We start from the raw sequence: 20,435 nt of genomic DNA on the forward strand, positions 1-20,435 counted from the left end.
TGCCTCTGCGCTACCCTTGCTCACGTGCCCCAGACACCAACGCTCATATATATTTATTGTACATAGCGCCACCCATCTGCCCCATGGACTCAATCCTATTGCATAATTTGCTTGGTCATGCTAGTTATCTGTCTGTTCAAATTGAATTAGCCGCTACTCAACCTGGCGACTTACCCAATTGATTCATATGCATCCATGCTGTACCTAATCAACTGCATTTGTGTGACCATCTGTTAAAAGTCTAACCTATATGTAATACATACTTTGTTGATTATAGTGATCTGAGTATTAGCAAGTCTGTCCTAAGTCAGCCTACTCTCCTACAGTATGCAGGTGTTGCTAACCTTAATTATGTTCCCTTTCTGCATTATACACTCGGCCACCCCCTGCACCAAAGGTTACTACATCAAGATTGGTGAAGGGCTAGGCAGACTGAGATGCCCACGCCACTTCCCCATCCCCTGCCCCACACCATTCCTCCCCTCACTACCACCATTTCTCACCTTAACGATACCTAAACTTCATCCAGGCCCCACCTTGAGCACTACACATGATAAGTTGACCACCCTGACAATAGTCTCGTCCACCTCCCCTCCAGAGATCTCCAAGCGTAACCAGAGACTAGCCAGCAGATTACAGTTCATCAGGCATTCAGTACCCAAATACACCCCTAAGCCCACATGCCCAGTTCGATCTTCATCCACCTACATGTATCCTAGCCAAAACAACTAAAGGCACTACAACATAGTGAAACATTCAGATGACACTAGTCCCAGCTCACCATTGGAGAGCTCTCAGATACAGCCTATCAAAGGAGCACTCCTGAATGTCAGGTCCCTTGTAGCTCATGCAATTGAGATTGCTGACCTCATTGAGAACTACAACCTCGACTTCCTTGTAATGACAGAAACCTGGCTGCATGAAGCAGCAGGCCCCTCGATTGCCCTAGCTGTAACAGACAACTACTCCATCCTCCGAGTAGACAGACCACTGCTCGTGGAGGAGGAATAGCCATTATCTTCAAATCCATTCTCAATATAAGACTAGCCATCCCCACCTTATTGGCATCGTGTGAACTCCTCTCAGTCAAGTTCCAAACTTCACCAAACAACACCATCACACTACACATTATTTACAGGCCCCCAGGACCTCCTGGATCCTTTGAAGAAGACATCACATCCTTAGCAGCTGACACTGCCAAACCTATAGCGCAAAACACTATTCTAGGAGACTTTAACCTTGGCTATAATGACACGAGTGACCCACATGCCATCCCTCTAGCCTCTGCACTATCAGAACAAGGCTACACCCAAATCAGCGCGACTTTAACCTTGGCTATAATGACACGAGTGACCCACATGCCATCCCTCTAGCCTCTGCACTATCAGAACAAGGCTACACCCAAATCAGCGCCAAACCCACCCATGAAAAGGGTAGGATACTCAATTGGGTAGCGGATCTTAATTGCAACATTACTCTATTAGATTCTACTCTTTTAGTATGGTCAGACCACCACCTTATCACCTTTGAAATGAACATCAACAACCTGGATAAGAAAAAGCCAATCATTGCTCCCTCTTGCCTCAAAAGGAACAAACGTAACATTACAGCAGAAGCATTTGTTCCCATGATAGTCCCCTTAGTTAATGCTCTACCAGAAACTAATGATCCTAACACACTGATTACCACGTATAATGAGACCATGACCAAAGCCATTGACGCTATTGCCCACTAAAATTATGTAAAAGCAAACCGTTATCCCACCTTAACTCGTGGTTTACTCCTGAACTAAGATTACTCCGTACTGAAAGAAGAAAAATGGAATCTCGCTGGAAATCCTCCCCCACATCTGAAAATAAAACAAACCTTGTCATGGTCACTTCCACATACAAAAACAAGATAATTCAGACTAAAAAAGAAACCTACAATAATATAATTGCCCAAGCCAGTTCCAGCACTAAAGAATTATTCAACATCCTAAGAGAACTAGAGAACTCCAACCCACTGCCAGACACTTGCACCAAGGATAAAGCCTGGTGCACCAGTATACAAGATGCCCTGTCAAACGAAATTTATGGACTTCAGACCAAAATAGCTGACAAAAGGTCACAACTCGCAGTTAACACCCCTGCACCACCCTCTACTGCACACATCAATTCAGGTTTCATGTTTGAAAAAGTCACCATACCTGAAGTTCAAAAAATCATTGCTTCTCTTAAACCTTCTAATTGTAAGGGCGATAGCTGTCCGGCTCAGATTATAAAAGACGCAGCTAGATACCTAGCCCCATTCATCACCAAACTCATAAATTCCTCCTTCTCTAATAACTCTGTCCCAAGCAACCTCAAACCGTCCTGGGTTCTATCGCTACTAAAGAACCAGACCCTCGACCCAGCTATACCCACTAACTATAGACCTATTGCGACTGTCCCCTTTTTACTGAAAATCTTAGATAGAACTGCCCATCTGCAAATTCAAGATTATCTTGAAACACACTAATTACTTGGAATCCGGCAATCCGGCTTCAGACCTCAGCATGACACAGAAACCGCCCTTGTTGACCTTAAAAGCCAGATCGATGAACTGAAAGATAAAGGCAAGATGGCCATCTTACTCTTACTGGACCTTTCAGCGGCTTTTGATTTGGTGGACCATACAATACTTTGCGAACACCTATCATCAGCAGCCCATTTTTATCCAGCTATGCAGTCACATGGACCCAATCTTTCCTCGCAAACAGAACAATGCGTGTATTCTCACTCTCAGCAGCTGCCGATCCCATTCCCATCACCTGCGGAGTCCCTCAAGGATGCTGTGTTTCGCCTACTTTGTGCAACATTTTTACAAAGCCTCTATTTGACAAACTGGATCGTCTGGGTGTCACGTATACAAACTATGCAGATGACACCCAGATACTCCTACCCCTATCAGGAACTTATGATATAGACGTTGCTCGGATCAATGAAGTCTACAGCATCATTCAGGCATGGATGGCCACACACGGCCTCTGCCTGAATGATGATAAGACAGAGTTGCTCCTAGTTGGCTCTCCCAACAACCTTCTGAAACAAAGTCCTCACTATTCAAGCATCCTTATTGATGGAAATAGTATACCCGTAGCCAAACATGTGAAAACATTAGGTTTTTACCTCGATGCCCAGTCTAACTTAACCAAACAGGTGAACATGACCTAATCCGCCACTGCCTACACTGGCAAGCTGATCAGAGCCTGTAGACCTCTGTTATCACCCACAAGTTGTCTTACATTGGCGAGAGCGCTCATATAATCGAAATTAGATTCCTGTAACAGTCTCTACCTAGGTGCCAATAAAGCCATCTCAAATAAATTACAGATCTTGCAAAACAATGCGCTTAGAGCAGCACTAAATATCTCCAAAAAAGAGCACATATCAGAAACTAGAAGGCAACACAAGTGGCTCTCTATACATAATAACATTGATCTAAAAACTATTTGCCTCACTCATAAAGCGCTCAACTCACAAGGCCCTCCATATCTCACAGACAAGATTTCATGGAAAGTGTCCAATAGAATCACCAGATCATCCAATACACCTTGCTTGGCGGTGCCCAGATACAACCTAAAAAGAGGCGTTGGCTCTAGCTTCCCGGTACTAGCCACCCAGCTTTGGAACACACTCCCGCAGAACATTCAATCTATTCAAGTGTTTGAGAAATTCAGAAGCCAGGTCATTACATGGTTACTCAACAAAACATAACAATCATATATTTCCCATACTGTAACCTTACCATAATTGTGTATACTGTATAACTTGTATAATACATATATTCCTCCTGTCGTATATTTTCCCATATTGTAACCGTACCATAACTGTGAAGAAGCCTTGTAACCATTAATGCTCTATTAGCGCCCAATTACCCTCGGGTCAGGTGCGTGTTATAAATAAAATAAACAAACAAACACTGCAACTCGATTGTTGTTCCACACCTGCCCACGAGAAACTCGAATGGCACCCTTTAACAGTGCAACCACCTTCACGGGATCTGAACACAAAGATTCCCCCCTTTTTTTTATAACAGCTTTCTTTATCCTTACCATGTCACCACATTCTACCCTCAATTTCTTCTTGCCTCGCCTCGCATTCTCCCTCATCACCCAGTTTTCCTTTCTTTTTTTAGTATCTTCCGCACATCCTCCACCATCACATCAGATTCTCTGCATATACCTAACAAAGGCGGACTCACTGCAGAGCTCGGTTTGCGACCACGCATTAGCTCAAAAGGAGATAAACCCGTTGTCACCAGCAGAACCATTTGTAACGCCCACATACTTCCCTGAATCACTACTTTCTTATCATATCCATATTCCTGTGCCATGCGCACACTCTCCATCACACACCTATTCAGTCTCTCCACCATACTATTAGTCTCTGGATGGTAGAGAGCCGACTTTTTGTGCTTAATCCCACACCTTAGAAAATACTCTGAAAAACACAGTCTGGTGAACTGCGTACCATTATCAGTTAAAATACTTTCAGAGACACCTTCTCTCGCAAACGCTTCCTGTAAGACATCAATCATGATCTCTCTCGAGATGTCCCTAACAATTTTGAATTCGCACCACCTGGAAAACATGTCCATAATAAGTACAACATACTTCCCTTGATCATAACCCAGGTCCATTGGGCCTAAAATGTCCATTGATAACTCTCTGCACACCCCCGTAGGTATGTCCACCTCCACCAATGGCTCTTTCATCGCCACCAAACCTTTGCCTGTCCTGATGCACACCTGACACCCACTCACTCTCTTCTCAATATCCCTCTTGAATCCTGGCCACCAGTAATCTGACTTAAGGACCCCTTTGATCTTGGCAATTCCAATATGGCCAACATGCGCCAAATCAATTACCCTATCACGTATACCAACGGCAACCACTGCACGTTCCCACCGGAACAAACATCATCCCTTACACAAAGTTCATCCCTTACTTGCCAAAACGGCTTCTCTCCTTCCAACAGTTCCATCCTCCTAGGCCACACCAAAGCCACAACATATGACATCACGCGTGTCAATATCTCATCTTTTCTCCTTTCTTCTACCCACACATCTTTATGAACTATGCCTTCAGTATTGACAAATACCATCTCCATTTCCACATCATTATCCTCCCTTGCGCACAATGCCACCCTCAGCTGTGACAAACTATCTGCCAAAACATTCTCCTTGCCAGATATCACCTCCATTTGAAAAGGGTAACACTGCATCCTGGTGACCCATCCAGCCACTCTCCTTGATACCTTGTCCAACCCTTTACTCTCAAAGATGACCTTTAGTGGTTTATGGTCCGTACGAATTATGAAATCAGTACCCCACACAAAATTCTTAAACCTCTCCACTGCCCAGTAACATGCGAGTGCCTCCTTCTCCAAAATGGAGTATCTTATTTCTGCACCCCTTAGAGCCCGGGATGCATGATCTATTACATCATCATGACCATCAACACCAATCTGCAACAATACAGCACCAATTCCCCCATCACAAGCTTCAACCCTGATAATACTCTTTCGCCTAGTATCATAACACCCGAGGGACTGAGCTAAATCAATCACCCTCTTCACTCTTAGAAACTCATCCTCACACTCTCGGGACCATATAAACTCGACCCCTTTCTTTTACAATTTCCTCAATTCAATGACCCTGGATGCATAGTTTCCCACAAACTTCTGATAAAATTCTGCCATCCCTAGGAAGAATCTCAATTCCAGCGTGTTGATGGGTTGCTCCACCTCCTTAATGGCATTAACTAAGCTCTCTTTTGGTCTAATACCACTATCTGAGACCTCATGACCTAAAAAGTCCACCTTGCTCACTCCAAACAAGCATTTCTCCTCCCTCAAGGTAATGCCCTTTTTCTCAAATATCTTCAATACATTACTCAATATGGCGTTGTGATCCTCCCTAGATTCACCACAAATGAGAATGTCGTTTTGGAAACAAAATACACCTTTTATGCCACCACGCAGTATATCTATAGGTTTTTGAAACACTGAGGATGCTGACACCAAACCAAATGGCACCCTCTTAAAATTGAAAAACCCCTTCATGGGTAACAAATGCAGTCAGTTTGCGACACTCCTCCTCCAGATTCCACCTGATGGTAGGACAATGCCATATCAAATTTTGAAAATAGTTTCCCGCGACCTACCCTCGCTAACATCTCCCCCATATTGGGCAGTGGATGCCGCGCCACCAACACACACCTGTTAGGTTCAAGCAAATCCACGCATAATCTGAGTTCTCCTGAACCCTTCCTTACCACCACTACCGGTGAGGTCCAATCGACACCTCCCGCTCTTTCAATGATGTCGATCTGCAATAACTTATGTAATTCTCTCTTAACCCCATCTCTTAACTTCAAAGGCACAGGTCTTAATCTCACCACCACTGGTTTACTTCCCTTTCTCAATACTATTTGATGTTGAACACCTCTTATCTTCCCAACACCCTTCTTAAAAACATGTGCATGCCCTTCGGCAAGGTATATCCCACATGCAAAACTTGCTCCACTTCGTTGGGGTCTAGCCTTATTTTTAATTTTCGTTGTTCTCTCCATCCTAACAACGTAAGACCTTTCTTGGATACATATATTTTCCCTTCACATTTCCGACCCTTGAATTCAAATTGTCCCATGCAGTACCCCAACAACTCAATCCTATCTTGATTGTACCCCCCAGGATTGATGTCCGGCTTCAACAACTTCTGAACATCTCCGCTCACATCTCTTTCGAACACTTCCCTGGATATCAATGTGATCTTGGACCCTGAGTCCGCCATCATCATGACTTCCTGCCCATTGACTCTAACACACGCATACGGATGCTCGCATTCATCATCTGCCACACCATCACCAACAACATTTAGGGTATTGACAGTTATGTTTTCAACATAGGACATGTCTTCATCCTCTGACGACCTCCGATCTGTCTTGTACCCTTCTTTGGTTGGAGTGACTGAACTGGTAATTCTTACAACAATTCAGGAAATGCCACTTTCTCTTGCACTTAGAACATGTCACTTTCCTTCCAGGGCAACCTAAAAATGCTGCAAAGTGGCTACTACTTGCACAGCAAAAACACAGCCGATCGTCTCTCTTTTCTCCATCTTTTCTCTCTCCCTTCTGGCTGAGCCCTTGCGTATTCATGGTGTCTCCTCTGCCTCGCACACTTTTGTTTAGATTTACTTTTCTTCTTGCCTTTAGTCTCTTGTACAGCCAATACTTCGGCTTTCTGAACTTTAGTATTGCTGCTCTCATTCCTTACTAGTTTCGCAATGCACGCCAACGAGTGCTCCACCCTTCGTGCTATGGTTAACAACTCATCCTAGGATAGCTCATCTCTTAGCCATAGCTCTTCCCGAATTTTAATCGAGCAACAATGAGTCATAAATTGGTCTCTTATGTGTTCATCAAAAGAGTCGTGAAACTTGCAAGATAACGCTAAATGGTGAAGTGCTGTAACTTAATCCTCTACAGATTCATTGGCCTCTTGTACATGCATGCAGAAGTTAAAACGTTTCAAAATTGTACTCGTTTTGGGGTTAAAATGTCTATCCAGTTTGATCAATGCACCTTCTAGTTCATTGGGAGGATCTCCCGCTCTGTCATCTGGCACTTGAGGTAAGGTCTCGAAAATTCTCTGGCCTTCATACCAGAGGAAATGCATCAGCAGGGCTACCTTCCTGTCATTGGGGTATGAATGTCCACATGCCGCTTTAATATAGTGTGTGAACCCTCTGTTCCACTGTGACCACGCAATCTTCGGAGGCCCAGGGGTGGGCATGAATATCGGCGGGCCGTTTATACCCTTTGTTCCACTGTGACCACGCAATCTTCGGAGGCCCAGGGGTGGGCATGAATATCGGCGGGCCGTTTATACCAGCCATTGCCATGATAACTATTCTTGTATTCCTCTTGGGGCTTCTCTGCTGAGGTAATGTTTCACAGGCTTCATCCTCGGTTTAGAACACAAGCACTTATCCTACACCCTTGAAAGCTAGAGTTCTGTGCCACTCCTATGCGGGCCTGTTGATTGTCCTCAGGAACTCCCATCGCCACGTTTGCTTTGCGCTTCCTTTAATTGCCTTGACTCTCTATGTGCCTGATGCCGCCTCGGCTTTCCTTTGGCCCTCCTTTAATTATCTTCACTCTCCACCTGTCTTCTCACAATACTGGAGTGCTATTTTTATTGGTGTACGCCTCTGGACATTATCCCACTTCTTGCACCTTCTCCCTTTTTGGGCAAGGTCACTTCCAGCCCTTTACTTTATACACCAACATTCCATTCAAAGCTGTTGTGATTGATCCATTCGGTCTCTTTTCGCTTTTCCCTGCTCTGCCCCCCCACCCGTGATTTGCTGCTGTACCTAGACACTTCTTCGGTACCCTTTAATGGCATGCATTTTGTGGGGCTGCACGTTTTCCTTCACCCTTTGTGAAAGGAGCTGGCTCACATGCTTGCAGGCCTCTTCTTCTAAACGTGCGCGGTAGATCCTAATGCTGCAAGTGCGTCGCTTTACAGAGATTGACGGTAAGGTAAGCGAAGCGCCACCAGCCGTGTTACTTCGCTCTACACACAGTCAGGCAGAGGCAAGGGGCGTCACGTACAGTGGCGCGCAGGGCAGCGATATTTCAGATGGCGGGGAACACGGGCCACGGGTTGCGGGCTGCGGGCACTTACTAGTGAAAGGTGGGAAGCAGGATATGAAAGACGGCTGTTTGTCCCTCGTGAGCCGCTACTATGCTCAATGCAGCGCGGCGATTTCGGCCTGCTGGGGGTCCCTCATCTGAAGATCCTCATCGCCAATGTTAAGAGGCAATCACTGGAACAACATTCGGTGGGTGAATGCCTTTTATTTATAACCATATGACATTAAGGAACCCCCGCCAAGCAAACACAGCCTCAGCTTGATCAGTAGAGCTCCAACTGCCCACATCAGAACCTTTACAAAGATAAACACCCAGCTCATAACATTGGTAGAACGTCAACCACATAGAACTCCAAGTTCCACTTGACATCCTTCAGTTCCACTGAGCCAACATCATAACAAAGTGCTACAGCCCAACCCGTGATGAGGCCCACAGTGTTAACGTGGTGTGAGGGTTTCAGATCAGCGTCCACGGTGCATATGATATATGCATTCCATTCCATGATGCATGTATTTTACTGTACGATATCCATATGCTTCAGTATAACAAATGTAGGTTTGAGTATGTTATATATTATTTTCATAACAGAAACACGTTGGAAATGGTGAATTACAGCCTTAATGGCACCTGATAATTGCTTCCTTTTTAGCTATTCCATGTTCCCTTAGTCCAATACCGCCATCCGCTTTGCCTTATGAGGCCTCTCCATGGTGAAACCATGCGGCTGTTTATTGCATTACACTGCAGTACATTACAGCACGCCGAGTAGAAGGCAAGCAAAATCAGACGACCCTCCAAAGACCCCAGATACTGAACCAGCTCCATGGGGTAAGCCGACTGTGCAGTGTACACAATCAACACTATTAGACGAGTGTGTTGAAGCACCTAATAGGCCTTTTCTCTCAAATCTTTTTCAGCCCAGTGTAAGCTTATGTTTCACAGGAGTGAGACGATTTCCATTACATGGCTACATCGTTACTAGCAGTGGTTTGACAGCCGATAAAAGGGTGAGTGAAATATATTCGTGTGACCTACTGGTCTGTGATTGCATGTAATAGAAGACGCCTCTGCCCCAAAGATACATCTCCACAGCTTTATTAAGAAGTGTAGACACTGATGTAATATTGATAGACACTTGATGTGTTCAAGAGTACAAAAAAACATTTTCCTGATTCTAAACGGTTGTTTCTTAGACTTTGATAGATGACTGCTATCATGAAATAATAGTGGTCTTATGAGTACAGTAGTTGAATAGGTTACTAATATGCCTCTTCCTTGTCACTGCTCTTTGCTAGGTGGTGATTCCCCTCCAGGTAGATGGATGGCAAGGGTACTACAAATCCTTAAAGAGAAGACACCACTAGAATCTCAACGTGAATTGCTGATACGACAGTGTTTGTAGTAATCATTGTCTGTTTTTTAGGTTATGACGTTGACAGAGTTGTTTTGCATGTCTTACTAACCTGCCACTAAAAAGCCCCTGAAGAATTTCCGAGTATTATATACATCTACATTGAAACAGAAAAAAACATGTTGGGCAACAGTTGTGTGTGTGTAAAATGAGATGGTGACAGTGACTGAAGGAGAGAGTGAATGGAATAAGAATGAGTGAGGAGTGCGAAATGAGGTATGTCCTGGTGTAACAAACAACACAGCACAATACACTCTAATGGTTAAGAATTGAAACTAACCGAATTACTAATGGAGAGGGTTTAAGTTTGTGCATATACTGATAACGTGATATTCAGACTCCTAACTCAGGAGAGGTAAAAAGCACTTTCATTGTACACCAAAGGTGTTCTTTTAATATTTGCGTGTAAACAAATAATAAAAAATGTTTATATTTTTTTACAATTTTTTGTTTAAGTAGTAGTTCTTCTCTTGTCCAAAAATGAATATGGTATGAGATTAGAACCCACCAAGAGAGGGCAGCGACATTGAGCACCAGTTCGGTTGTTGCAATTTGCTAAGGGTAAATCCCTTTATGTTGAGGGTATGCTGATGCCACATACCCCTCTATCTCTCTTTTTGTTTAAATGGGAATGATAATGTCACTGGCCTTAGGGTACCACCAACGTTTGAGGCTCCTGTAAGATCACCTGAATCCATAGTATTTGAAAACAAAGTCCTCCAGGACATTGAAAAATAAGAGTCCACTTAATCAAAATGGTTTCCCAACTGTACAAAGGAAGAACGAGATGCCTTAAAATGATTGGAAACATACGAGGGCATTGTAATCAAGAATGTTGATAAAGGTAGAGCCATCCTATTCATTTATAAATAACAGTATATCACAGAATGTCTGAGACTTTTAAATGATGTTAAAACGTATGAACAGATCCCTCCGGACCCCACAACACATTTACTGGAGACAATTAACGTTACATGTGAATAGTCCTTCAATGAAGGTCTGATTAGCAGATTCGAAAAGGGCTTTGTGTCCCAAGGGAATCCTAGAATGTGTATCTTTTACATCCTCCCAAAGATGCATACAAATTTAGAATGCCCACCTGGTAGAGCAATTGTGTTGGTTATCGGTTCAGTCCTAGAACCACTTTCTAAATACACAGATACTTTCTTGAAACTCTTTATCCTCAAAATGAAATCACATGTGAAAGACACCACTCAAATGATCCACGGGGCTGAGAACATATCCCTAAATATGGATGACCTCATATTAACTACCTTGGATAGTGAATCGCTCCACATGAGAATACCACAACAAAAAACAATTCAGATAATCTCTGAACTACTTGAACGTGACCCACCATGGGAAGCTTCAAAAGACTTTATTTTGTGGTGTGCAAACATGGCCCTAACTGAGAACTACTTCCAATTTGACAATTGTATCAACAAATAGTGGATTTAGCTATGGGGGCGACAATGGCCCCAATTATTGCTAATCTCTATGTAGAAATATTTTCGATGAAATTCATATTCGACATTAACAATCCATTTGGCACACAACTTCACACATGGCTGAGATACATTGGCGACACCTTTATATTAAATATAAAGGATCCACAGTGAGTCTTGATGCTTTGCATGTCTTGCTTAATAATTGCGACGCCAACTTAAAGTTTACTGGTACTTCTGACGATAAAGAGATACTTTGTCTAGACATCACTGTTTATAAAACAGGAATAGACAGAAAACTGAACGATAGAAATGTTCTACTACACTTCAACTCATTTCATATGATGAGTCTTAAAACCAATCTTCAGTTCGGAAAATTCTACGTTAACACAGAAACAGTACCAACAGCACGGATTATAAAAGTGAAGCACAAATACTATCAGACAATCTAACAAGCCGAGGCTACCCACACTGGTTGATAAATCAATCAAGCAAGAGGGCAATCAACAATGAAAGAGAGGAAATACTGGAAGGTAAACAAACAGTTAAAAGAGATGACACATTGGTGTTTGTCAGTACTTAATGTACACAATCTTGACAAAGTATGAAAATTGCTAAAAAAAATAATACATTGGCATATCTTGAACACTGGTGACAACTCTTTGAAACATCCACTTTGTGCACTCATAAGCAGCACCTCACTGAGGGATATGATCGTCAGAAGTGATATTTCCAATAAGAAACAGCGAGAATAGAATTTACAAGCATTAAGAGAACACTTAAACCAACAACCAATCACTGGACATGCTGCATGTGGAGATTGCTCTGTGTGTTAATACACCTAAAGGTCTAACACTATAGACCTAGGTTAAGAATGCCCTTGGAAACAAATGAAACTTTCCAATTGTAACACCCCAATGGTAATGTATGCCATGTTGTCACAGTAACCTCCTGTATATTGGGAAAACTAAAAGAAAGATCAAGGCAAGGATCTGTGAACATCACTGATGTATAAGTAATCATATCATGGCAGCCCCCCTAGTCAGACATTTCACTGACTGCAAACACAGAAAGGATGAATTCAAATGGACAATGATCAAGAAAACTGCACATCATGGCCCAAACATAGCAGAAAGGATCTTTTTAAATGAAGAACAAAAACTGTGTTTTTTAACAGTCACATTATAATGTTAGATGATAAGATAGACTGGGGATCAAAATAGGTCTATACATATAAAAAATCTATGTGCATGTAAGTATTTATGGAGATAGAATACATGCTTAATATCCTTTATACTGAGATGATACCACATAAGGATCACCTCTATATATATGGAAGATCACAACAGTGTGTAATAGCATTCCGTCTTGCATACATTTTCATGGTTATTTCACTGATACTTTACTGATATAGAGCCACAATATAACAACAGAAAATGTATTAGGACACATGCATGATGACGTCATTAATCCAAGGTATGTGCTCTCTCAAAAGAACATGCGCCACATTACCTTTAGAATTACTTTCGTTTTTTAATGTTCATTTGGCCAAACTTTCCAAACTTTGTGGATCAGCCCTTTGTGATTACACATGTTTCGGCTTTGTGTGCCTTTTCCTAATCTGGGCATTATTTTTCATCCAATTTACTTCCACATCTTTATAAATTATATTCATGACTGAGATCAAGGAGCAAGATAATCGCTGCTGCAAAACAACAGAAAACATCATATGACACGTGCACAATGGCGTCATAATGCATCAGATGCACATCTACAGTATATCTAAAAGATGTTTTTTTCAAGGCACAACCACGGCAAGGTATTCAGAGATGCACCATCCACAGGGGAAGTGAATAGGTTTGCACACACTAATCCCTAGAGGAAACAAAAGGCTATGATATACCCCAGTTTAATCCTTTCTCCCCTTGTTTTTGCACTTTAGATGTATTCGCTTTGTGGCACAAGAACAGGACAATTGTCTTTGGTACTGTATGGTAGCACACTCAAGTTTAGTGATTCCCTAGCTTTAGCCTTTGGGTGATAACCTGGAAATATTCATACAATAGTGGTGTAGTTTTAATTCCGCTGGATAAAAAAAGAGAGTCAAACTAGATGACCAATCAGGTTGGACTTATTTGCTCCTTTCAATCTTCTTTGAAAAAATCTGAAAACAATTGACAGATATTGCTTTGTAAGTTTCCCACCCACACTCTATCTTTATATTTTATCTTTAGCCACTTGGCCACTTACAATTCGCCCGCCTGCCTTTGAGAAAGTTCCATCACTACCAGACAAGGAGCAACACGTGTTAGGCTTCTTCCTGTAGCTGATGGAAGATCAAGCCCTGCAGAACCATATTACAAAGAGGGAATTCAGTAGCAACTGGATGACTTTTCTCTACATCAAGCAAACTAATGTTTGGAACATATTCCCCTTAGTCAGGCAAGAAAGTGTATTCATTGGCAAGAAAAAAGGCTAATTTTATTTGTATTCAAGCGATGCAAACTATATGTCTCTAATGTTTTATATACTTTGATGTGCTCAATGGTATGCACATGTTTTTGGTGTTGATGTAATTAGCTTATTTTATGCTCACTGATGCATTCACTGGAGTGCACAAAATAGTATTTGATGTGGTTAGACATATGCATTAAAAAATCTTCTGCATACCATGCTCTTTTCCAATGATATTATCACAGCAGTGTGATCAAAGGGCATTTGTTGAATCAGGAATTTTTTGTATTTGTATATAAGGGGCTTTGTGGTAAGATGTGTATTTACTCCTGGTTTCCCCCCTTCAAATGATTCTCGTAATCAACAGAGGGTGTCCAGGAATCCTTCTAAGTAGACACAGCTTCTTAATGTGTGGCACTGCAGTCCTACTGGCATCATTGGGGAAAGCCAACATGGGTCAATTCTTACAGTGAAAGTACTGCCTTTATTGGCGAAAGCCAAAACAACTCAGTACATGTACATACACTGACAGTACTGGCCTATATTGGAACGGCTCGCATGAAAACATCTTCTAAGAATAGCAATAACAAGTGTGTATCTGGCCTTATTGGATAAAACCAAAACAAGTGTATTCTTGCATTGGCAGTATTGGCATTATGGAGCATAACCATAATTTAGTGTTTCTTAGAGTGTCAATGTAGGCATCATTGGGCACAACCATCACAAGTGTGTTCATACAATGGCAATACTGGCATATAGCAGCAGAGGCAAAATTGACATATCTTACTACATTGCCAACACTGAAATTACTGGACAAAGCCAACACAAGAATATTCTTACAGTGGCATTATTGGGAACAGACGTGGTGACTGTGGTCCTACTGTGGCAATACTGTCACATATTAGCACAACCAGCATGAGTGTGTCTTCTTGCAGAAGCAGTAGTGCCATTATTATGAAACGCCTATGAATGTTTCTTTTTTTAGTGGCAGTGTTGGCGTTATTGGCCACAGTTATCATTCTTACAGTGGCAATTCTGGCATTATTGGGCAGAGCTAGCATGGACATGTCCTCTTACAATAGCAGTACTGGTATTATTGGGCACAGTCTTCATAAATGTATTCTTACAGTGGCAATGTTGGCTTTATGGGCACAACCATTGTGAATGTGTTCTTGACGCAAGTACTATCCACACTCAGCGTAACCACTGATGCTGCATGCGCACCACCTTACCACCTTGGTTGGCATGAGATGCTTCCTTCTATAACCAGGCAACCTCAAGGCAACCATTGCCGCTAGGAGGGTTAGGAATAGTTCATGGATAGTCATGTGGATGTGTGGAAATTGAAAAGAGGATTGGGGAAAACACAAGTTATGGAGGAAACTTCAGAAAAACACAACCTGCACACTCCACTTGACTTGTTTTCCTCCCAGCCTTCCTTACTCACGTGTCACATAATATATAGTTTAACAAGAGGGGGGGGGCCTGGGAGTCCCTCTGCCAGACATTAGTCCTGCTTACGAGAGACTTATCCAGAGTCTTCAGCTCACTATCTTTCACAGAGAAGAAATATCTCAAACACATCAGTCTTTGTCCTGCCCTGGGGCAGTCCAGCACCGAAATACTAGGCAATTCTCCTCTGAACAAGAGTACCAACAGCAACTCCAGACAGGTGTTTCAGTCTGGTTGGACCTCATCAGTAGGGTAGAGCTGTGCCTCTCTAAGAATAGTGATAAGAATAGTGATAACGCTCTTTGACCCACTGTACTCTGTGACCAAATGCTTAACAAAATGTTACATATACTTGCATGACTCCTACTTCACATAACATGACTAATAGAAGATGTATGTAGGTTCTCTAACAGTGCACACCAGTGTTAGGACAATAAAAAAGATCTTAAATCAATGTTATATGTAAAAATATTTGGAGTGCGGGGGGAGAGGTGCAGTTCTGGCACAAAGCTGACTATTATATAGAAAGGAAAAGTAAGAGTCCTAAGTTTAAGGACCCTCGCGGATCCACTTTTGATGTGGACATCAACAGATCTAAACATACATTGTTTATATACTTACATTCTTTGTACATTATTTTACACATACTATACCTCACAGTGACAGTATCTAGTATATTAATCAGATTTAGATATAATCACTTATTGGCTTGACCAACAAGAGGCAACATGCAACTGATGCTGAAATCCATGTGTTACCATTTTAACACTCATTCCATTCTGCACTTGAAGGTAAGGCACTATGCCTTTCATATCAGTAGAACTCCAGGCAGCAGGCCAAAGAACTGACAGTTCAATCTTATTACCCCCATTTTCTTGTTTTTTAATGTGAATACTTGACCCCGAGGTGCTCGACAGCACCTTTTGTTCCTTACCTATATGAAGAAATCCATTGGACTTTTGGATATTTTAACCTACAGAATACAGGTGAATATGATTACTCCACAACATGGGAGAATACTCCTCTTGTATACTTATTTTGACAATAAGAGTAAACAGAGGAGACATATAATTTATTGATTATTTATTGATTTTGTGTTTTTGACTTATAGACGTGAAATTGAGGATTCTGGATTTATGATGTACATAGTTTAACTCGTGACGAAGGAGTTATTCCCGAAACGTGTATAGCTCTGGACATATTATTGAGAAATATAATTTGTTTGCTTCTGCATAAAAAAATCTTTTTTGTGCTTGTTCTAATTAAAATATCTTTGCCTTTTACACTCCTGGTTTGTGTAGAGACTCTTTTACAAATCTATATTGATACTATACCTAATATGTGACTGATATCAGTATAGTGGAGTGCAGGAGGTCCAAGGGTCCTTAAACGTAAGCCCCTTTTTTATCTTTCTATAACATGACCTATACTCTCATGACTCTTGCCATGCCATGAATGATACACTCCTGCATGACCTATACTCTCATGACTCTTGCCATGCCATGCATGATACACTCCTGCATGACCTATACTCTCATGACTCTTGCCATGCCATGAATGATACACTCCTGCATGACCTATACTCTCATGACTCTTGCCATGCCATGAATGATACACTCCTGCATGACCTATACTCTCATGACTCTTGCCATGCCATGAATGATACACTCCTGCATGACCTATACTCTCATGACTCTTGCCATGCCATGCATGATACACTCCTGCATGACCTATACTCTCATGACTCTTGCCATGCCATGCATGATACACTCCTGCATGACCTATACTCTCATGACTCTTGCCATGCCATGAATGATACACTCCTGCATGACCTATACTCTCATGACTCTTGCCATGCCATGCCATGAATGATACACTCCTGCATGACCTATACTCTCATGACTCTTGCCATGCCATGAATGATACACTCCTGCATGACTTACACTCCCATAATTCTTACATAACGTTACATGATTAAACTCGCATGACTCTTGCACAATGTGACATGTCTTGAAAACAAACTAGGCCAACGACCATATAAAATAAAATCACGTGTTCAAAACTTTTCAATGATCCATAATCAGCAAAACGCGCATCTAAGAAAGGAAAAACAGAGAACATAGCAAAATGCGAGGTCAATCTCTCCTTCTCATGATTCTCTGTTTCTTCAGACAGAAAACATACGATAGTCATTAGCACACTTATCTGAGGCTTCTGGACCTGCAGGCGAGCCCAGAGGCAAACACGGACAAGACGGCTCTCAGATCTCCTCTGACTCCACTGTGCTCCTCGCGCTGTATGCACCACGGCCGCCCGGATGGGTTGTGTCACTCTGCAACGAGCATGCAAATGCCTTCCAAGCTCATGGCTTGCTGTGTTGCCGCTGCTGGGTGCGAAAATGTGCAGAGGATTTTCTGCAGGCTGTCTTCTCGGGCAGTGTGTCGCCACCTCTGCCTCAATCACAAGCACTGGTGAAAGGGTGGACCTCCCTTTCCACTGCGTGTGTCCCCCTGATGTGGTGCCCAGCCAGCTTGGATGTGCAGTTTGATGCCCCAGTCGGGGTTTCTATGCTACAGCAATGCGTGAATTCCTGACAGTCCTTACAGTGGCAATTCTTGTATTATAGATCACAGACATCATAGGTGTGTGCTTACAGTGACAAAAGTGGCATATATTGGCAGAGCCAGTATGCACATGTGTTCTTATAGTAGCATTACTGTAATTATAAGATAAAGTCAATTTGAGTGTGTTCTTACAATGGAAGTGCTGGCATATACAGTGATGCAGGCATCTTAAAACTGGTCCTGTTTACTGTTGGCAGCCTGCTATCTATAGGATTATTTCAATCTGTTACCCTACAGAACCAAAAATGTTTACTGGAAAATGCAACTTTTTAAGCCATTATTTTAAAATATGATTGGGCTCTTGCACACATAACTGAAAATGATTCATCCACTATTCAATATGGTCACTACCTGGTAACAGAGGGGAATGTTTATCTGATAAATGCTGGGTTTACAGAACTCATACTGCCTCTTTCAAGCGCAATTAATAAAATTGTTGCACGATTTGTTCTTTCTGGAATATTTGATTAGTTGTATTCAAAAGGTGTAGTATTAACATCCCCTAGTACTGTGTAAAATGTTGTGCTTTTCTTGTGTTATTTGCAATGTTTTATTTGTTTACGTTGATTGTATTGGGATTTGTAATAGATGTTGTGTAAATAAAGATAAAAAAAACATCCCCTTCTCATGGTTGTTCCTAGTCCTACAAAGCGCTCTATATAAAACAGCTGTCCAAGAGAGGGAGTTATTGGTATTGAATTTACTAATAGTCAGTACCTCTCAGATTATTAAATAATCTTGGAAAAATGCACACAACGTTATCTATAAAAAAGCAGTCAAATCAACTGTTATACACACAGATGGGTGAACATGTTGGCATTGAAATACTCACTGCAAAATCTTCCCTCTGGTGTAGAATGATGAAGTTCTGTGGCCATTGCCGTACCCAGGCGCATTCATGACCTTCCATCCTGAAGTCATGGAGAAAAGAGGAAACACGCTCAGGTGCTGCCTTCCAATCATTCAATGTTCTTCTTACATTGTTGGTGCCTTAGTTACTGCCTCAGCTTCAAGCAAAATGCTACACACTCTAACCATCATTCTGGCCAGCTGACTGTTGCTCTCAATGCATACTATTCGGATGTATATGTTATCGCTTCCTTTTTTTGCTAGATGACCAGTGGCCTTATGTTTCTTTGCTGGTCCCAAGTTCAACCAAACTCCATGGCATTACTTCATAAGCCTAATAATAAGAGGCTGATATATGACAAACACACAGTTTTACTTACTATTTGCTGACTTTGACATTGCCTTGCGTTGACCAGGTAACTTTTATCTCGACGCGCTTATCTGCCATTGTGGGTGTTTTTAGTTTCCTTTGTGTTCTGTGTGCTGATAAAAACCGTGGCCCTCATTACAAGGTGGGCGCAAAGGGATACCTGGCACTGGTAATGACACCGGTGCCGGTAATCCCTTTGCGTCCTATTCCGAAGTCCCTTTGCGGGTCCTTCCCTTAACGCATGGTTTTACCAGGCGTTAAGGACGGGACCCGCAAAGGGATACCGGGGTCAATAACGGTACCGCAATTTGCAGTACCGTTATTGACGCCTTCCCATTGAGCCCTAATGGGGGCTCAAATGGGAATTGGGAATGGCTTTACAAATGGGGACTTACTGGTCCCGCCAAGGTCGGACTGGACCGGTAAGTCCCCATACCACCAAGTCAGTGGCGGTACCGGTATTGGTGCTAGTCATGGCGCTAATAGCGCCATGACTAGCACCAACCTCGGAATGAGGGCCCATGTGTCCCATTAACTATTTCCAGAAGTTGATAAAGGTGCATTGCTTTCCTCCAATTTATAGACCGTTTAATGTGTCCATTGGGCCTAGTCACTGGATGCTTAACAAGTATTTGCTGCCAATCACTGTTCCACTCTCCTGGCATCCTTAAATTTGGTCGTGAATTGTGGCGTTTTGCATAAAGGAGATTACTAATTTTAATATTTTGTTCTAATTCATTATTGTTATTACAGATAGTCGACCTCTTCATATGTATAGGCAAAATGAATAAATAGAAAGTTTAAACACTACAGATTTCCCAGGAAGAGGTATCCCGCCATTATAAGGCTCCATGGAATTGGACCGGTATTTAATGAAGAACTCCAGCCTGCACCTCTTTATAAGATCAGAGCCATTTTAACAGACAAAGACATCGCCAGCAACTGTCAAGGCATGCCGACCTCCTGACCTTGGTGCTGAATACGGTGAAATAATATGTACCGTTTGTCCTTCTAGGGAGGTGTTGTGCAATTATATCAATTTCAGAGCGGACGCTGGCATTTTGTAACGTTTCTGGATTTGGTTGCTTAGTCCCACAGTTCTAGGAGATTTACGTTTGTTAGGGTCGTTGTCTACACTTCCTGG

The 20,435-nt window shown here is 42.2% G+C and overlaps 1 long non-coding RNA gene across 1 annotated transcript; it reads left to right on the top strand.

The window, feature by feature from the left end:
• The first annotated feature begins 8,620 nt into the window (after nucleotides 1-8,620).
• LOC138582242 (uncharacterized) lies at nucleotides 8,621-18,641 on the top strand. The gene is made up of 4 exons (XR_011304991.1): nucleotides 8,621-8,874; nucleotides 9,336-9,514; nucleotides 9,604-9,693; nucleotides 9,982-18,641. It is a non-coding gene; the product is annotated as an uncharacterized lncRNA (long non-coding RNA).
• The last annotated feature ends 1,794 nt before the right edge of the window (nucleotides 18,642-20,435 follow it).

This window comes from Ambystoma mexicanum, chromosome 3q (genome assembly GCF_040938575.1).
Source record: "Ambystoma mexicanum isolate Mex_15411 chromosome 3q, UKY_AmexF1_1, whole genome shotgun sequence".
Lineage (NCBI taxonomy): Eukaryota > Metazoa > Chordata > Amphibia > Caudata > Ambystomatidae > Ambystoma > Ambystoma mexicanum.